This window comes from Corvus brachyrhynchos, unplaced genomic scaffold (genome assembly GCF_000691975.1).
Source record: "Corvus brachyrhynchos isolate BGI_N302 unplaced genomic scaffold, ASM69197v1 scaffold223, whole genome shotgun sequence".
Classification (NCBI taxonomy): domain Eukaryota; kingdom Metazoa; phylum Chordata; class Aves; order Passeriformes; family Corvidae; genus Corvus; species Corvus brachyrhynchos.
This window is the reverse complement of record NW_008237174.1, coordinates 5,405,811-5,423,881: the sequence shown is the minus strand read 5'-3', so window position 1 is coordinate 5,423,881 and position 18,071 is coordinate 5,405,811. Positions and strand designations below refer to the sequence as shown.

Here is an 18,071-nt window from a genome sequence, read left to right as displayed (position 1 = left end):
ACAAGAAATTCCTGATTCACTTGAAAGATGATCAATGCTGTGAAATAATTTGGGGACCTCTGATATACTATATTATCTCAGGGCATGGCACACTAAAATACGAGCCTGCAAATGTCTGGCATTCAAAAGCCCATCTACTACCATGTTTTATACCCATCTTATCAGTAAATCTCTTTCTAAAAAGATACATGATCTAAAATTTAAAAGTAAAATTTAATTTCCTCTCCTTACCAAATACTGTCCCTCAGTACCAGGCTCATGTTTCAAGATCCATTTCACTAAGGAATCATTTTCATCTTCTGTACTCTGTGAGGCCTCTTTATGTCAGATATTTATCCATGTTTTATGTTTTTGTCTGACCTTATCTTCCCCCTAAGGCTGAGATAGCAATTGCTGCTGCTGCCACTCGTGTCTATCCATTCCCTAAAGTCTTTGTGACCTATTAATCAAGGTGGGAAAAATTTCACAACACTGGGAAAGAAGGACTTCTTAAAGTAAGGAAAAATTAGGTAAAATAAATTAATTTCAGGAATCATGAATCTCTCTCTGAAATTAAATTTCTGGTGCTCTGTAATAGATGTACAAGACAATAGCATGAGTTAATACATCTCTAACAAAGCACACAAGCCTCTTTCTCCAGCTCGTCAGCTTGGAATCATCCACAGATGTTTATAAAGTGAACTAAAGTCTGTTTTTTCTTTCTTTTTCTCTAAAATTTAAGTTTTATGGTTTTGTAACACCACTGACTTTACTGGACATGTGGATGTTTCAAAAAAGCTTTATTTTGGAAGCTTTGGATTTTGAGCTCCCAAACTTAAGCCAGTATTTATATTTTTATTGTTAATATTATTAATAAGCTAAACAAAATCTAAAATGGAACTCAAGTTTCTCAATAAACAATAGAATCAGAAAATCAAAATGTTCTTTTCCAAATATCCTACAAATTTTGAGAAAAATACCCAGGTTTTAAAAGAGTAAAACTCATAACCCTCTTTCACTTTGTTGTTCTATTAATGTAATAAGCCAAAAATATCCTCTATACTAAAAAGAATAAATATATTCTGCATCCAAGCCTAAAGGTTTAATGTGGAGATACTGTATTCCTGTGGAAACTGGATCCATGTTATAATGAGTATGATTCCAGAAAGCGTTCCTCAAGCTGTTACTTGCAGGCTTGAGTTTAAGAAAAAACCTTCTTTGGGAATTTATTATTGCATTGCTCATAAAACATCATCCCATAGTTTTATTTCACTGGCTTGTGACATACAAAAATCAGACAAGGATTAGCTGACTGTAATGCCAAATATATGAGAACAATCCCTTTGTACCTGACAGCAAATTGCAAACAGCAGCTCTGATTCTATGAGTTCATATTTCACAAGTGCTGAAATATTCAACAATTTATTAAGAGTTGATACTTATTTTTTTCTCTGATAGAAAATGCAGTGTTCCTCCAAATATTTGAAGTGATATCAAGAGGTCTGTGTTCTGAAAAGAGAAATCTTGGGAATTTCGAAGTGGCCTTGTTAAATTAATAAACACCAGTAATGAACTAATGAAAGCCCTACAGTTCTGATAGACATGCACATATCAACATTCATACACCCACCAATGTCTTGCAGTCTATATTTTAGCACTCAGTGCAGGAATACTTGATGCTTTGTACTCACAGCAATGTTTGGAAGAGGTTCTTAAAAACTTCATAGCATCTTTTACCTTGTGGTTTGTGCAAGAGGGTTTTGCACAGGGTGAAAAATACTGTACAGTTTAAGGAAAGGTAATACAATTAAATCCATTGCAATGATTTACAGGATAATCTAGTAATCTAGAAGTCATATATTTTATATGTAAAGGTAATAAACAATAAAATTGTGATGAGAAGCAGCTTCAATTCTAGCATTTGCTCATACTCTGAGCTGAAGAAAAGTAACATCTTTTCCCCCAAAAAGGAAAGATATTTCACAAAACCAGAAATTATTAATTTTGATTTATTCTTCTTTCATTTTTAAGAAAATGGGTGTTGCTGTAATAGACAAAGAACAGGAAAGAGGGGGCTCTTTTGTGAATATCAGCACAAGGTATGCAAAAATTTGTCATATATGTAAAGATTTGGCAGAGAATTATGCAAATATGTGGAGGATTCTATTCCTTTTTTGATGAAGTCATATGGCTGCCCATGCACCAGGCTTCACAGAGAGTCCTTGCAAAAAACATGCAAAGGCAGAAACACTTTAGTTCTGTTCATGCTATCAAAATGTAGTGGAGTTGAACCCTTCAGGAAAGAGTCCTGACAGCTTCCAGGGCCACACTGCAAGCAGTGCAATACTGCTGAACACAGCTGATAAGCCACATCAGAAGCCTCCCTGGCAATATTGCTTTTCTGGGGAGATTCTGCTTCGTGTATGCTCGCTATCTTACAACACCCGCACCTTGTGCTCAGGTGAAAAGAGGGAATTTGTTTCTGAGGGAGGAAAGATGTACACTGTGTTTTCAGTCAGAGACTGGGTTATAAATCTTTCCACTAGTACAGATGCACGTAATGGGATGCACAAACAATGTAATATGGGAACTTTTCTTAATTTGGCATTTATTTACTCATAAATTCCACTGAACAGGACTGCAGAAACATTTGAAGGATTTTTTAATGAAGCAATGTATTATTGCAGTACCTTTTCTTCTTTTGTTTCATGTAGTTTAGCAAAAAACTGTTTAAGGACTGCTTTAGAAAGAGAAATGAAATGTTAGAAGTTGAAATGAAGCCAAAGTGTGCCCTTGCTTACAGGCCTCACTGTCACATGAAGATTACCAGGCACCTGTTGTCATAAGATGTATGCATTCATTGTGTTTATTTTGGTTTTGATACCAGAGGCAAAAATGCTGCTTCATTTTATAATAAGTCGGGAAATTTGTTCACACAGTTTAAATGTGAGTGTTGCAATGGGTGACCTGCTGTGTTCTTCTCAACTCCCAGATGCTTACATTCATGGATAGGTGGATATCTCTTCCTCCTTTATCTGAAGAGGAGAATTACATAAGAAATCCATCTTGTTTTAAGGAGTTAACTGGAGGGAATATTGCATTCTCCTTGTCCTGCTAGATCCATTGTCATTAGTTAGAGCAGGTAAGCAGATGTGCAGTTTTCATAAATGCAGGACAACATGTGTAAAGGGAAATACAGACAGGACTATTCCATTCTTATTAATTTGCATGCACGTTAGGCTTGTCCAAACACATTAGGTGTAATCGTCTCCCTTCCCAAAGATCTCTGAAGCATAGTGGGGTAGACCATAAGGTCAGGAGAAGAGGGAATTGCCACAGCAGCTGTCATCGAGCAAGTGACTCAGCTGAAAAGTTCGCAAGGGCCTCTTTCCTTCTCTAACAGCCCTCTAGAAAGTGCAGCCCTCAGCTCCACGCTGATTGCTGGTCCTGGTGAGCTACAAACATTGCTTGGGTGTGATTAAACTTTTGCACTGAGCAATGGCTGAACATAAGGCCAGACTCCTTGGCTGGTGTATTTCTGCTCAGCAGGACCAGGACTATTTTGAATGGCTGCTGACCTGACACCAGGCATTCCATAGCACAGAGCAAAGGATCATTCTTTGGGGCAAATCCAGAACAGTTATAACACAGCTTTTGGGCTCAGTCTGACTTTGCACCTGTGTCAAAGCAATTAAATTTAGGCCAATTGTGGTGTTTAAAAAAGGATCACATCTGGGTAGCCACAATAAATTAAATGGCAAAGCAAATTGCAATCAAGTCTCAGGTGTAGAGAAAAGGTTCTTATGTTCCTTTAGGTACTATTTTGAAAAGGGAGGTATCAATACAAGTTTTTAGAATGGAATGTCAGAAACACCATGTAACCATACAGTAATGGAAATATTTAGTCAGATGAAGTTAGTTTGGCATTAGAAATTTGACTGGTTTCTTGAATTCCAGTTTTTCCACATTCAGGACAATGTGTTTCTAGTGACCAAAGGCCTCTGTAAACCTTTCCCTTGAGAATCCTGGCACTGCTGTCCCTTGATCCATATTAGTCATTTGGATTAGCTCTATTTCAGCTGCTTTATAGGCCAACATTTCAGTGTTCGAAAGGTCTTGAAATGAACTGGTGCACAAGTGAAGCCCTCTAGTCTACAGGGATGATGGAGAATGCCTGGGAAGGAAAAACCCTATGGTCAATAATTACAGCCTAGGGAGGGTAGGTCCAGTTCACCAAACCACTGGGGAAAGGGATTGTTTAAGGAAAGCAGCAACATTGGCTCTCGTATTAATTTGTATTAACATTACCAACTTCAGCAGCAGAAATCACTATCTAGGCTGATAAGCAATTAAGAGATGAGTCCTGAATATATATGTAATTCACTAGACAGGATTATTTTTTCAGTGAGACACGCTCAGCCAGGAGGGTTTAGATGCTGACAGCACCGTAGTTGGGTTTGTACTTTTTTCCCTTTAATTTCCCCCCCCACTCCTGATCTTTGTTTGCTTTGCTTTGCTGCTTTTCCCTTTCTTTTGGAAGTCCAGAGGTTGAGTAATGTCTGTGTGTTCTCTCATTGAAGACTAACAGGATACAGATGATTCCTTTTATTTGTTTGTTTCTCATCAAAACCCCCCACAATTATCTCTCTGGATCACAGACTAATCATTAATTGTAAAATCTCTGTATCAGGAGTATTCTAGACTTTTTAGACATGTCACCTGTTTGATTTCATAAATACACATCTGGGAAAGGCTTGTTTTCACTCTGGCAACCTTCTCTTGTCCCAAGATCAGTAGGGACTTCTGTTTTAAAACACACATAATTTACTATTATTTTATAGTTTCTTGCTTACATGCTTTTATCAAATGTTTCACAATATTTGGTATTTCTCCTCAAGTCCCATTTCCTTGGGTAATGTGATTATGTGAGACTCTTGGGTGTCATTTAAGAAAAATTAATTTCTTTCTCTTTTAGCTTAACAGAAAAGTGTAAAAACATGAACCAAGTGCATTCTAAAAGCTGGAAAGCCAAAGGCAATCCAAAAGAACACACAGTTTATAATTTTTAAAAATAAGCTTCTTTACATGTAATATTCATATATTTGGAAGGATGAGACCATGTCCTTCCTGGGACAGTCAGTTCAACATGGCTGTTACATGGACACGGCTATGGAGTCTTGCAGTGTATATATGCAGAAATAGATTTTGAATTAACAGATGGTGGCCTTTCATGTTTGTCTGTTTTCTTAGCTTCCTGTATAAAAATCAGTTATTTCTGTTTGTTGAGGGAAATGATGCAGTTTCTTTGCAATTGTAAAATTAAAATCCCTAAAAGCAGTGATGAGCTTTTTACAGTATTAGCAAACGCTTTCTAAATTCTGAGATACTAAGATGGCAGGCAATCAATCAAAATTAGCAATTAAATTAACATAATTTTTTAAAGTTTCTTTAAATTCATAAGGGAAATAATAATGAGTATTCACTAATAACTTTTCATATTCCTGATTTATCTGTCCTTGAAAGGACATCTGCCTTTTCAAGGCAGATAAGGCCTACGTACAGACTTTTCCTCACCTATGCATAATAAATATGATGAAAATAGGATGAAAATAGCCCTCTCCTGAGTCCCGTGGACTACTTTAGTAGCAGATATTTTGGATTGAATCTGGAGGCAGTGTCCTCAAATAAGTACAGATATCAGATTGAGATAACCAGGATGCAATAATTAATTTCAGAAAAAAAAAAAAGGCTCATTTCAATTCCTTTGTAAAGTGCCAAAGCATCAATTCAAATTATTTGTGGTTTATTTCAGTAATATATGAAGGTAGCCAAATATTCAGTTTCATAACCATGTCAAAGTGCAGACTTTAGTCCTAACTTAAACCATCATGGCCATCTGCAATAAAAATCATTCTCACTTTGCTTTGCAAAACCATTGTTAAGCTTGTAGACTAAACATTCAACCACTGCAAGCAGTCAGCAGCTTTATTACTTCTCCTGCCGCTGCAGAGGCATCCTGGATTCAATTTGTCTAAATACATCAAAGTATTTTAATTTTGAAATACCCCAAGCATTTTGGAAAGTTTAAAGGCTATTTGTCTTCTGAAATGTTTGAATGTAAACTCAAATGAAAATCATCTTGATGATTTTTTTCCAGTTTAAATGACTGTCACATTCCTGTTCTGAGAAGCCCCTGAAGCTCCAATATACAGTTTCCCCCTCCTTTTTTTCCCCCAAGTAATTATAAGTGAGCCAGTTTTAAGTTACGTGGTCATATTGGCTTCCTTCATTCTGAGACTCCTCTATTTCTGTAGAGTTCAACGAATTAAACACTTACTAAGCCATCAGCTTGTCTCAACTTCTCTTCAAGCCTTTTTTTTTTTCTCCCTTTCATTAACACTAGATTGCAAACAAATACACAGTCAATTGACCCATCAGGATAAGACTACATGTAGCTGGTTCTGGGCTAAAAATGACAGGAATGTCTGAGCTGGCTGAACAGTATTCAGCAAACACAAAACTAGGCAACAAATGGGTATCTGGCCAAACAGCCACAAAATAATTTTATCTGAAAATACATTAACTACTTTGAAATATATGAAAAATCATACAAATTTAGTAAAATATTTGGTATTTTGGCCATTAATTCACTGACATTTTTACTTGCTTTTTTTGAAGTTTCAAAACTTATACATACATATGCATAACCAGAAGTTTATTTTGGTCATTATATGTAGTATTAAGTCAATGCCTAGACAGACTTCCTGATAGCACCTTTATCTATTTAAAATTCCTCTAAAGTAATAAAATCCTCGTGGTTACAGGCATAAGTTTTTGCAACCAAGTGTGTTATTTGGATATTAGAAATATATATGCATTCAGCTTATAAAATCATTGGGCTGAAAAGGCCTTGTGAGTTCAGCTCAGTCCTTTCCCCATGCCCAGGACAGAATCACCTGAACTTGTGTCATTCCTACCAATGTTACTCCTACCACATGTTTGTCAAAAAAGAGATGTTGGCAGGATCAGGGCATCCCCACTAAAACTGTCTGTCCCAGTGAGTCCCTCTATCTAAATTGGAATTTTTTTCTCCTAACCTGAATTCTTAATGTAAGCCTGTTATTTTTGTTATTTTTTATTATTTATTTGTTATTAATTAACAACATAAATAACAAGTTATATGCTTCCTTTTTCCAGTATCTTTATTTGTACTTGAAGCCCATTGTTACACTTCATGTCATCCCTTTCCTCTATATTGTCAGTCCCCTGCTTGACCAGTCATTATTTGCAGATCATGGGTTACAGCACTTGGTTTGAACTCACTGTTCTCCTCTGGATGCCAGTTTTTAGACTCTCTCTACTGTGCCTGTCTCTCTTGGATGCGTCACCCAGAGCTGAAGCTCCAGGGAAAGGACACAGGGATCCCTCTGCAGATTACACAGACTGGCTTGTGCTTGGTGCTCTTTGTCTTACAAGGGATGCCAGAGCAGTATAGATAATTCTGCAACCTACAGTCATTTAAACAACTGGAAATTCCTAAATATGTCAGTCCTAATTAGAGACAAAGGACCTGATTCATTGGGAAATCCACACTTCTGTCTTGTATGCCTTAGAATGAAAACTTCTATAAACATGAAGTCCCACTTGTGTAAATTTTGTTGTTGATACTGTTGGTTTTTAAAAAGAAAAGAACAAGGTATTTAAAATTGCTGTGCCATTTTCCCTCCTGGGCTGGTAACCTGTATGGCTGCAGATTCTTTCAGTCTCACAATATTAGTTACCACAAAATTACACAGTTGTGAGAAGAAAAATGTGTCACAGTAAGTTAAAGGATGTTTAAATATAGTTCTTATTTTATAACTTGGGCACTATATTCCCATTTTCAAACTGCCAATGAACCACTGGGAATTTTCTTTTACTTGCTGATCCTCCTTAAGGCCTCTATGAATAGCAGAGAAAACAACTTCACTGCAATAAAAGCAGGGGGTAGTTTTCCTTTTTTAAAATTGAGGCATTGGGTAAAATAAAGGTCATTGCAACAACCTTTGAAAGAACAGAAAGAGTAATTTTCCCCCCTTTTGCTTTTTTACTGGTTTTCAATGCAATGTGAAAAATCATTTTTAAGTTTGCCCATCTGTTTTACATAAAACCTCAGCTGACCTTACACAAAGTGAAACAAATGCAGAAAAAGCTTTGCTGTTGGGCTCTTGCCAGTAGGAGGGAGCAAAAAGAAAAGAATATGTAAAGTTAGATCCTACTCTGGTGTAAATTAGCCCAGTTCCAGTGCAGACTTAGATTGATTTATACCAGCAGAGGCCAAGGCTTGTATTTCTTATAAAAGCCAGACTTGTTAGACCCAGCCCTGCTACCATTGAAATCACCTAGAGCTTTGCTATTTATTTTTGGGGGGAGAAGGACCCTCAGCAAAGGAGCCAGTTTGGTGCAGATAAACAGGACACATCCAGCCATGCAGTGGATGTGGCATTCAGCAGCTTGAGGAGAAAGGTTTCAGTGTGAGAAACAGATTGTGGAAGGTGTGAGGTGGGGCTTGAGCTGCACCCTAACTTTGTACAGCTGCTGTACCCACTGAAGTAGAGCATATCTCCAGGCTCAGGAGATGCTCTGATACCAGACTTGAGGCAAAGATATGCTCACACACCGTGGTGGGGCTCCTGTCCTGCTGCTTTTCTCCTGTTAGCCTAACCTGGCTCATGCAGTGTTATCATATGGAACAAAAATGGATCCTGAGGCAGAGTGTGCCAGGTGCGGAATTAGGCAAAGCATGCAGAAGCAGAGCACACCAGGAGAAAAACACCATCTTTAAATCCTGACACATCTTACCCTGTACTTCTGTAATGCTTCTGTTAATATGTCTGAGGGGGAGCCATGCCCATTTTAACAACACTCCTATCTAATATGATTAATGAGTATAAAGTAAGGTTCAAGCTTTTAATTAAAAAGGCAATCATAAGTTACTGAACAGTGAAGGTCTAGCTAAGTTTCTCAGAAGTAGGTTATTTAATAGAATGAGATGGCCCAAAGAGGCAATGGGCCAAAAATCTCTCCTCAGTCATATTTTGTTTTCAGGTACTGACTTTGATTTATAGCAGAGAGTAGAACTGGATCTATACAGAAATGAGCACATATATATGTGTATTTCAGTGTGCACATATGGTGATGCCTAAATTTAAAGATTGCCTAAACTTTCCATTAATAGCCACTTTTTCCTGTTGCTTGTTAAGTTCCCATACTTCTCAGAATGAAAATGCTTTGTAGGATAACTGCCACAATTTAAACATTTTCTTGTGTGCAAAAAAACCTCTCAGAAATGTTTTGACAAGGTCAAGAAAAGACTTTAGGATAGACTCTCTATAGGCTCTAAACTTCTAAATGAGTTTCAACATTTGGATTGAAAGTGGTTGCTGTGTACTTATCAGAGATCTGCCTCTTTTTTCTTTCTTATTGAAAATAGTCCAAATATGACCATGTCATGGATTTCAGTTCACCCATGTCTAATAAAAACTTGACAGAGTTTGACATATTCTGTAATTTTATCATTTTATGTTTCAATTAACTTAAAATGAAATTTACAATATAGCTTATTTCATACATTTATCTCTGGCCTCTGAACACAGTATCCTCTGTCTACGTTTACAAGGATGAAATAAGATGGAATATTTGCAATGAATTACCAGGGGTTTTTTAGGGAAAAAAAAATTTACTTAAATAATTTACATTCTCAAATACAAATAACATACTATAAGGCATAAGAATACAATTATTTTACCTGAATGAATTGTCCATCAAATACAATGTCTTATTGACCAAGAGTGTCAAGAAATGTGAGCAAAATACCCAAGCATTAATTTTATTCTAGAGAAGCTTAATTTTGGGGGCAATTAGTATCTGTCTTCTCAGTGCACCTGCAGGTTTTATATTCTTATCCATTTCTATTCTATCTAAAATAACTGTATTAATCACCAAAAAGGTAAAACAACTGACATCAAATGCCTTCCACTTTGTTTAGAATTATAAAACTAATGTGTAAATGAATCAACACTGAGTGGAATGGTCAGCCTTCTCTTTTTTTGTGTGTTTTATGGTACTATTTAAAGTGGGTAAAAATCACTAATTTCCATATTGAAAACACTGAAGTAATCAGAAAACAGTGGGCTGGAGGAGGAGAACACATGGCAAGAGTTAAGAGTAGAAATCGCTCACATTTAAGGACATTTTTCATATATGAACACACTTTCCCAGAAATGTTTATGTCAAGCAAAGAAATTATTCACCTAGAAAAAAAGTCACATATGGTAGAAGCAATATATCTATATCTATATCTATCTATATCATCTGTATCTATATCTATATCTATATAAACTATATCTATTTATACCTATATCTATATATCCCCTTCCTATACAGAAGGAGAAAATGCAGAGGGTTTTTGTCACCTACCAGCTTTTGGGAGCCTTTTCTGACCATTTTACACTTGCTCACCTAATTCAGCCAGAGGTTTTTGGTTCTCTTAGCAAAAGAAGTAAACATTTGAGACAAGAAATGTTTTCTAGAACCACAGAATGGTCAGCCTGTCTTTCTAACCTGCCTGAGGCGGGCAACCTTCACAGCTGGGCCTTTTTTCAGGCACGTCTAATGCTGTGTGCCAGCAGGCTTCCAAAGGCATTCCAGCTTCTCTCCCAAATTAGAGGATGAGCCTATAAAAGCTGCCTGTAGCAATAGTTACAGGGCCAGAAACAGCAAATTGCTGACCGGCCGGGGAAAGCTGTTCCTCAAATGGACAAAGCTGTTCTGGGGTAGCTGCTGCCCCACTGAGGGGCAGGGATTGTTGTCTCCTGCTAAATTTGTCCTCCAGTGTGAGCTGGGATTTACAGTTTGCTCCAGCCTTTGTGTGAGCTGATGCAGCTCTGACCAGATGATTCCCTAGGAAAGGATTCCTGCCGGGCCGTTCTGGCTGGCGGCCAAGCCCTGCTCCTCTGGGTGTCTGTCTGTCTGAAGTCTTTGGGAATGGCTCTTGCTACTCACCCTCAGCATCTTGTCCCAGATATTCCTCCTGTGCTCCAGAGTGCTTTTGTGGTTTGGGGTGAGAGGAGGCAGAAAACATAAAAAACCAGCAGCTCTGGAACTGCTCTCTAAGAGCATTTAGGTATTTGATAGTACTTATTTGAACCATTGCTTGCTATCTGTTCTTTTTTTCCCCATAAAAATAACAAATAACCAGAGTGATGAATTGTGTTCCTGAATTATTACATAGGACCTCCAGGTATGCTAAAGTTTTGGTTATAGTATTTCAGAAAATAGCATTTCAGAAAATACCATTTGGAGGATACTTGTTCCCCTCTTAGACTGATTCAGGTCTCTGAATTGACAAAGCATTTGCCAATCATTCTTGGCAGCATTTTGACACTCTCTTTTGTTGTTGTTGTTGCTGTTTTAAAGGAAAGTTAGAGATCTCATCAAATAAAATTTATTTAACTTAGATGATGCACAAGCTACTCCACCTCTGCAATCACAAAGAGGAAAAACCATACCCAAAGAAAATGCATTGCATAATTGCTCTGTATCTCATCACCTCCACAATCTTTTTCTTTGTTCCCAATTCACTAATGGGGTACAAGAACAACAACATGTTGCAATTTCACAGCCAGTCTCAGCTTATTCAGCTGTAGTAGGTAGAGTTTTTTTTTTCTTTTTCCTATTCAATTCTAATCCACCTGCTTGGAAAAACATAGTTTAATACACCTTTAGCAGAATACCTCTAGGCTGTGTCAGTAGGATTCGTGATCAAGTCACCCTGAGTGACTCCTCTCTCAAAGTATTTGGTCTGTCTTGTATCATCTGTTGCATTAGTGCTTCCCTGGTTCTTCTGGACAATTAAATTTGCTAAACCAATTGAATTCTCCTATAAATATGTGAGTAATCAAACTCTTAAGGAAGGATTGTTCCAAGTGTAGCAGATCTTGCAGCAGATACCAAAATACAGACACATTTCACAGAAATGGAAAATACTGCACTAAATCAGACTGTTGTGCACATATTTGGTCACTGAATGAAACATTACATACTGACAGATATTCCCTGGCAGTTCTCAGGTAAAGGTAATTCACAGATTCCATCATTGGCTGAACTCGAAAATTCTTTAAGCATCATATGAATATATAAAAAAAGTAAATAATGACAATAGTTCTCCTGCTATTTTTGTTCATCTTTCTGATGGGGAGCTGAGAATACTTCCTGAGTAGCTTTGATCTTAGCTGCAAAATTTGGATCTCTGGAATACAGACAGCAAATAGCTGACTGCTGAAGTATGCAGATGAGTTGAATCCCTGTGGTCTCTACAGGTGTCCCTGTGAGGCAGATGAATCTGACTGAAGGTAAAATAATAGAAAAATCGAAAACCTAGTGTAAATTAAAGAGATTTCTATTTGTTGAACCAAGATTTGCTTAAACCGCAAGTTTCAGTGCTTTAAAAGCATGCTGACATGGAACAAGGTGCTATTTTTTTAAGAGCTGTAGGGCATTCTTCCAGTCATTTGAGGAGAATGCACTACATGTTCTAAAAAAGAATACTGTATCCATTCTTGTAATGCAGGTTCATTAAGCATCAGATTGATTTATTGTATTGTTTCCTTTATAAATTATTTTCATTATGTTTTATCACAGTACATGACTACTGCCCTAAGGGAATATGCAGGAATGAGCTGAATGGCAAGTGTAATAGACTGTTTTAATTAAAATAGTGTAATGCATATTTCAGTGCTATTAACAAAAACAAAATTGATTTTATTTTCTGGGTAATTGAATATATTAAGGCCAAGGTGCTGCTTTTCTATTGTTTAACCCTCTGAGTTCAACTTCATTTGATGCTTTGAGCAGGAATTCCTGGAGAAGAAGAAAACATAAACAAGAATTTCAACAGTGAAAACCCTTGATCGTTTCCAGTGTCTTTGAGGGAGCTCCAGACAGTGAGGACACCAATCCACAACAGAGAAAAGCACATTATTACTCTACGCTTTTTAACCTGATGTTCTGTGGAGACAGCAGTCACTTGCCACCATAATTCCATTAGTTAATGAGCACTTCAGGAATTTGTCCATCATAAGAAAAACCCTTTAAAATTACAGTCAATCAATGACACCTATTCTTCTAAGTGGCTTTCTTTTCCCCTTTTTCTTTTGATTTATATTGGGTATGAGTCTTTTTTATTTCCTTTACCCTCCAGATACCGAAAGTTTACCTTTTAGCAAGAAGATGCATTGTGCCAGACGGTGACAGACATGGGCAAAAGAGGTTAATGACTTCTGAGCAGAGAATTCAGATAAAGACAACCAACCAACCTAGAAAATGAACAGAGAGATGGGTTACATGACCCATCTGTCCTTGAAAAGAACCATTTTGCCTAAAAATTTTTGTCTACCAAACCCTAATTACCAGAACGTCCCCCCCTTTCACCAATGGAATTTTCACTGGAAACTGCTACTTTGCAATAAATATTATAAAGGGTGTTTCTGAATCAGCTATTATGGTCCCCTGGATTTTTATCACTTGTCAGGATAGAATGTTGTATCATCAGTTCTGAGGTGTCTCTTCTTATAGCGGAGACACTGTGGATATGGAAGATCTTATCTCCCATTTTATGGGGTGAAAAATTGTGGTTTTAAAAGTAAATACTAAATGTGCCAGGAGCTGGTTCACCATTTGTAAAGACTGCCCTATTTCCCAGGGGTATGCAACTTGCTAAAAAGGAATGGTATTGTGAAATTAAGAAATAGTATCTGTAATTTTAGCTATGTCTTTTTAAAGGAAAAACCAAACCAAACCCACTCCAACCATCCTGAAGCAGTATCAACTATGGTAATGTCTGTCTGGGATATATATATAATTTAGGAATAAATCAAATGGCTGAACTGAAAGATAAGTCAGAAATTCAAAATAAAGCAAAGCCAGACAGCACGAAAAGAGTTACTGCTGCTCCATTCAGTTACTCTGGGGATACCCAGACAACACTAATCATTGTAGTAGTCTGAAGCTCTTCACTATAAATCCTATACCCTTTAAAATAAAATATGGGTATCTTCTTTTCCCTATCAAAGATTTTCTGTTGGAACTCATTTACTCAACAAGAGCCTTTTACAAATGATGGTCCTGCTTTTACAACAGAAGAAGGCCATAATTAAACTGGTGAGTCATCACTCCACTGGGTTTCACAGGAAATCCCTTATTACTTTAAAGCACCTGCTGTAGCTCTTCGACTCATTTCCCAGAGAAGAGTTGCAGTTACAGATTGATTCCAAATAGTTCCCATAAAAGAATAGACCAGTGAACTGGTTTTACATAAATTTCAGTCTTTATAGTTTCTCTTCCTCTGCAATTAATGAGATCTGGCTGAATCCCCAGTTACTTCTGGGTCGTGATTTATAAAGCACAAGTCAAGATTCAGACTTTTTGAAAATGATTTCCCACATTTTCATGTTATTAGCTCATTTCTAACAGTGCATTTCTCCATGTTTCTTCTTCTTGGAACTGGTCACCTTTAATCTGTTACAAGATGTTTTTAATTATTAACAGGAATACGTTGAACTCTACTGAAAAGTATTTAAATACTACAACATGACAAAATTACATGTACATTGTCTATTTCTCTATTTTGTTAAATGGCTATTAACTATTTAATTTTTCAATATTCAATATTGAATTCAATCAATGCATTTAAAAAATCTAAACCATAACATTCTAAGATCAGCATATTATATATTGTAGATACTAGCATTAAATAGACAAAAAATAATTGCGTGCTCATCTGCTGTATAAAATTTTAAAGAGAAAAGATATGTATAAGCCAAGAGAAATCAAAGCATTAAGTTTAGATTCAGTAATTAGATTACGTCAGAACAAAACAGAAAATTTCATTCTGAAATATGCCCAAATATTCCAAATATATCAGAAGTTTTGGAAACTATTTTTAAGTGCTGCTCTAAATGAATTATAATGATCAAATAATCCTAAGCAAACTGTGATAATTTAGGCAGATAAAAATTATTTCAGAATAAGGAAACTAATATTTTCATAGATAAGAATATTATAGAACCAGGATTCAGACAGTTTAGCTTTGGAAGAAGAAACAAGTCTTCATTATTCATGACCAAACATAGTTTGTATCCTCATTTAGATTGCAGTATTTTTGCTCAATACAAATGTTCTGTAATAAAAAAATAAGGTCCAGACTTTAAAGCAATTGTTTAGAAAATAACATGTTCTTACTGTGCCAACAAATGCAAGTAAAAAAGGAATCAAATGAGTTTCATGAAAAGAGATAAGTTTAGAATTAACAGAAATCTAAAATGCAAGTAACTGCCAGGGCTAACGAACTACATTTAAAAAATGCAGGGTTAAAGACAGTTTTTATTTAGAGTATAACATTTCACTGCAGTTTGGAAGTAAAATAGAAGGGCTGTTTTTTAAAGGAAAAACATCAAATAGTTTCACTCAAACATATGGTCAGGGAGTTAAACTTTTGCACTTTTTTTAGGTGACCCATGTTTGCAAAACACAAAAGATAATTCAGTTTGTTCAGAAACTCACTCAAACCTTTCTGGGTCAAATCTTCACCTTCGTCGGGGAACATTCCCATTGAAGTCAACCTTTAGCACTTTCTCTTCTCAAGCATCCAGCTCTGGTGTATTCTGTGAGGAAAAAAGATCCTCAGATGTCTGTCTGCAGTGTGTTCTGTGGAGAACTGCTGCAAGGAATAAGAATGGTAGCAAATACACTGAGCATCCTGGGTTGCTTTAGCAAGCTCACAGCTTCCATCACCACTGAAAAAGGAATTACAATTTGCTCAGGAGTAGACAGCCTTTAATGTTGTGCTTCACCAGAAGTGATATGACAAAAATGCATATTTACCTTTGACTTTTTTATTTGAACTCTTACACTCTTGTCATTTATCTTTTGTTTACATTTTTACATGTCAGTCTTGAAAATCATTGTCCATTTACAAAGTTCATGTAGGAGTAACCCCACTAGTCACTGTCACCCAGGAAGAATGTGGACAGTGACCAGCAGAAAATAGATGCTATCAGGTATCTCTTCAAGACTTTTCAGCGTCATTAGAGGGCAAAGTCTTCAAGACTCAGGTAATAATTTTTTATTCAAACCTGTATTTGCACAAGTCACTCAGTGCCCAGCACAGTGGATGTCACTCCTTTTGGAATCCCTGTTATCATGATACATTATATTTCTATCACAAAGACCTGCAATCAAGGATTAATAATGTAACCATTAAAGTTTCTCCTACTAAAGTTTCTCCTACATTTTCTACTAATCTGTGCCTGAACCTTGTCCTGACTTTCTGTCCTTAGAAGTCAGCCAGCCTCGCTTCTCTCAAGGCAAAATGTCTGGCAAACAGAAACTCTCTGCTGCTCTCAGACAAGATACTAATGTAACTTAATTTTCCATAAATAGCTCCTGCATCATCTAAGTTCAGCTATTCCTGTCTGCTAATACTGTCTGCACACACTGACTTGCTCATATAGAGCTTCTCTGAAGTCCAATCCACTCCAGCCAAATATGATTTTTCAGGCTGAGATTTATGCAGCAGCTTTGGCTCTGAACCAGAGCTGGAACTGGACAGCTGGAACAAGAATTATCTGGCAGCAGATTCAAATATAAGTGCTGTGGAAACCTGTAAGATTTTTCTCTATCAAATGCACACAGAACTGAAAAATAATCACAATAAACCATCTTTCTTGAACTGAATAAAAAATACTGATTTTTTTTAATAGTCTTGTGAGTCAGTCAAGGGTGAAAATTCTTGTCCTCCAGCTCTTGTTTTTTAAGGAGTGTGAATTCCAAACTTGTCTATACCATTATGGAGCAGACCCTCATGAAATTAGCGCATTAAAATGAATTTACCCAATGTTTTGGTAATCCAGTATACCTCTGACACTTAATGTAGTGATATTTATGAAGGAAATTAGGTCATAGAGACATCCTAAGACCTTGTGTTACATTTTAACAGTAGGATCAATTTAAAATCTTAGGCAATGAGTCTAGAAAAGACTTGGAGGATTCATCTCTAGGCTACAGTCAGGCCAACCCTGCGGATGTGTGACATTCTCAGTATTTCAGACACATTTGTCTAACCTCTTCTCAAAGTAATGGTGGTCTCATAACCACCTTTTCAGTGCAGTTGAATATCAGTTAGCCTTTCAGATGAAATATTTTCCCAGGCTGGCCTGTATCTTATACATTGAACTGTTATTATTTTTATCTCATTTCCAGTACAGAGAAAAAGGTATTCTCCATTGAGGCCAACTGCTGTGCATGTACATGTATCGTTCTGACTGTCCATTCTGTTAGAGAAACCCAAATCTTTCACTCTTGCATCTGTTCATTTTTTTCACTTTGCTTTGAAATCTCTCTCTTTCTTCGCATTTCCTTTCAATATTCCCAAAAGACAGTTGTTCTCCTGGTCAAGGAATCAGAATCAGGCCAGAGCCTGTATCAAAACACCTTTGCACAATTCATTTAATGTCTGGAAGTAGTTCTAAAAAAAATAGATGCGAGGTATAATGAAGAGAAAAAGAAGTAAGAAATAAAATATTTCACTCCTTTCTTCCTCAAACAAGGTATATTCCTTTTTAACTGGGATGAAAGATAATTCTGAGTATCTCTTAATCACTTCTTTCAATGTCTTTAGATCTTTTACCATTGTTGTGATACTTCCACCCCTATTTTGGGTGTGTATCCCTGTAGCCACATCAGGAATGGGAGGGATTCAGGGAGTTTCTGAGTGGTGGGGATGGTGCTGTGACAAATACTTCCCTGAAGAGCCGAAGCATTCAGGGAAGAAATGATGTGTAAATTTGTCCACTCTGCGTTATCCTGGCTATTGGTTATCTCGCTGCTTTCAAGAAATACAGTCCAACAATTCAGACAGATTATTCTAATGCATAGACAAAAAAAATTATGCAACTTCAGGAATATGAACCATAAGGTTGATTCCTCATCCAGTCTAGAAATTCATATATAAATACATAATTAACTAATATTTAGTTGATTAAATAAATTCTTGG

At 36.6% G+C, this 18,071-nt stretch overlaps 1 long non-coding RNA gene across 1 annotated transcript in view; it reads right to left on the bottom strand.

The window, feature by feature from the left end:
* LOC108445348 overlaps positions 1–15,828 on the bottom strand; it is a 23,096-nt gene extending 7,268 nt beyond the window's left edge. Inside the window, exons 1-2 of the long non-coding RNA XR_001860174.1 lie at positions 15,580–15,828; positions 13,235–13,334 (exon numbers count right to left, since the gene is read on the bottom strand). This is a non-coding gene — a long non-coding RNA (uncharacterized LOC108445348). The remainder of the gene's footprint in view (positions 1–13,234; positions 13,335–15,579) is intronic.
* Positions 15,829–18,071: the final 2,243 nt, after the last annotated feature.